This window comes from Dendrobates tinctorius, unplaced genomic scaffold (assembly GCF_039654945.1).
Source record: "Dendrobates tinctorius isolate UK_male_01 unplaced genomic scaffold, ASM3965494v1 ptg000107l, whole genome shotgun sequence".
NCBI lineage: Eukaryota > Metazoa > Chordata > Amphibia > Anura > Dendrobatidae > Dendrobates > Dendrobates tinctorius.
Window position 1 is genome coordinate 19,674,830 of NW_027361775.1, and position 2,754 is coordinate 19,677,583.

Here is a 2,754-nt window from a genome sequence, read left to right on the forward strand (position 1 = left end):
ATTCTATGCACAAATACCGATCATATTAGTGATTGTTCTGTGCTCGAAGAAAGGTTCAATAGGCATGGGAGAATGATGATAGCCATGTTCAGCATCCGGCGCCGGGGAACAGCGCTTACTGTAATGCTTCTTCCCTGGTGCCGATGCGTGTCACATGGATGACATCCATGTGTTATGTGAATGCACATGTGCTGGATGTTTTGTGGCCCGTGCTGACATTAAAAAATGGACATGTCAGCGTGTTTTGCCAAAGGACACATGTCTGTGGAAACACACTGGCATGTGCACAGAACCATTCACTTGAATAGGCAAATAGCTCTCCGTTCCTCCCGAGTCTCTCTCCACATGGCTATATAGCACTGTACAGCCACATATGGGGTATTGCCACTTTCAGTAGAAATTGTGGGACAAACTTTGTTGCCATTTTTACCCAATTCTTGTGTGAAAATGTAAAATCTTTAACGAAAACAAAATTTTGGTGGTAAAAATGTAGTTATTTTGTCCTCACTGCCCAATGGTATAAAATTCTGTGACATACCCATGGTGTCAATATGATCACTGCACCCCTAGACAAATTCATTGAGAGGTGTAGTTCATAAAATTGGGTCACTTATGGTGGTGTTCTGCTGTTTTGGCACATCAGGTTCTCTCCCAGTGGTTCATGGCACCTGCAAACCCTAACAGTAAAATCTGGCGCTGCTTCCCCTCTGAGCTCTGCCATGTGCACAAACAGTGGTTTACCCCCACATATGGGGTATCAACGTACTCAGGACAAATTGCACAATAACCCTTGGGGGCCAATTTCTTCTGTTACCTTTGGGAAAATAAAAAAATGGGAGCAAAAATATTATTTTGGGGGAAAAAATATGATTTTTTATTTTAACTGCTCTACGTTATAAACTTCTGTGAAGCAATTGGGGGTTCAAAGTGCTCATGCTCACCACACATCTAGATAAGTTTCTTAGGGGGTCTAGTTTCCAAAATGGTGTCATTTGTGGGGGGTTTCCACTGTTTAGGCACATCAGGGGCTCTCCAAACGCAACATGGTGTCCAATCTTAATTCCAGCCAATTTTGTGTTGAAAAAGTAAAACGGTGCTCCTTCCCTTCCAAGCTCTGCCATGCGCCCAGTGGTTTATCCCCACATAAGGGGTATCAGCATACTCAGGACAAATTGCACAACACCTTTTGGGTTCCAATTTCTCCTGTTACCCTTGGGAAAGTAAAAAATTGAGTGCGAAAAAATAATTTTTGTGGAAAAAATATGATTTTTTATTTTTACGGCTCTACGTTATAAACTTCTGTGGAGCACTTGGTGGTTCAAAGTGCTCACCACACATCTAGATAAGTTCATTGGGGAGTCTAGTTCCAAAATGGTAGGAGAGTATAGAAATTCCAGGCTCTACCACACACTGAATGTGCTCTGGGGGTAAAGAATCATAAGTAGGCGATAAAGTAAACCCCGGCACTCAAATGAGGGAAAAAAAAGGAATGTATATGCAAAAGTGAATTTATTAATTGACACACTGCAAAGGGAACCTAACCAAAGCAACAGCACCAACGTTTCGGCATAGAGCCTTTCTCAAGGTTGTTGCCTGAAAAGGTGTGAAAATAACAATAGTGAGTGCGATATGTACAAGTGATACATAGAATATTTACATACGCATTTACTTACACAATAATACAAATAAATGCAAATGGTACATACATCACTGGTCAGAGCAGGGAAACATGGGTCTCAAAGGACTACCGGATTATTCAAAGAGAGGTGAGGTTCCATACGGTTTGCAGAGCGTGCTTTTAATCACATAAGAAGAGAATAGTTAGTACAAATATGAATATAATAACATGAAGCGTACCAAGGGAAACAAGTTGGATCAACTGGCACAAATAGTAGAACAGCCAAGGATAGTATCCATATCAGTAGAGGATGGTGGGAAGCAAAAAGGAGAGAGAGAAAAAAAGGAGAGAGAGAAAAAAGAGAGAGAGAAAAAGAAAAGAGAGAGAAAAAAAGGGAAGAAGGGGAAGAGCAGGGAGCAAGGGGAAAGGAAAAGGAGGGAACGAGAAGGAGAAAGAGGAAGGGAAAGAGAGAGAGGGGGAAAAAAAGAGAAGGGAAAGAAAAGGGAGAGAAAGAGAGAGAGAGAAGGAGAGAAAAAAGGAGAGGGGGAGAAAGAAAGGAAAAGAAGAGGAAGAGAAAAAAAGAGAGAGAGTGAGGGAGAGAAAGAAAGGGAGAGGGAGAAGGACACGGGGAAGTGAGAGAAAAAGAAAAAGAAAAAAAGGAATGAAACCGAAAGATAAAGGGAAAAGGCAGGAAAGAGGGAGAGAAGAGAAAAGAGAAAGGGGAGAGAAGTGAGAGATAGAGCAACAGAGAGAAGGAGGTAGAGTAAAAAGTAGAAGTAAGGAGAAGAGAGGAAAAGAAAAAGAACAGAGAAGAAAAAAAGGAAAAAAAAAGAAGAAACAGAAGAGAAAGGAGGGGAGGGGGGAGGAGAAGAACACAGCGAGGGAGTACAATTGACAACATCAGAGAGGCTACATACCATGGGTGAGAGATGTGATAAGGTCACTATGGAGAGTGAATGGATGCCTGGAAGGAAAAAGCAGCATGCTGAAGCGGACTAATATATAGAATAGGAAGAAGCCAAGAGTAGCCGGGCAGCAGCGCTACCTGCAGTAGAGGTCCAGGACAAGCACGGGTGGCGAGGGGAACGGCTGCAGCGGCGTGGTGTGACGGGCCGAACGGCGCCATTATAAGGAAG

The 2,754-nt window shown here is 42.7% G+C and overlaps 1 long non-coding RNA gene across 1 annotated transcript; it reads right to left on the minus strand.

Annotated features, from left to right (window-relative positions):
- Positions 1–1,492: 1,492 nt before the first annotated feature.
- On the minus strand, positions 1,493–1,980 carry LOC141100771 (uncharacterized). Its single transcript, XR_012234768.1, has 2 exons — positions 1,707–1,980; positions 1,493–1,593 (listed from the first exon to the last, which is right to left on the minus strand). It is a non-coding gene; the product is annotated as an uncharacterized lncRNA (long non-coding RNA).
- Between the last annotated feature and the right edge of the window lie 774 nt (positions 1,981–2,754).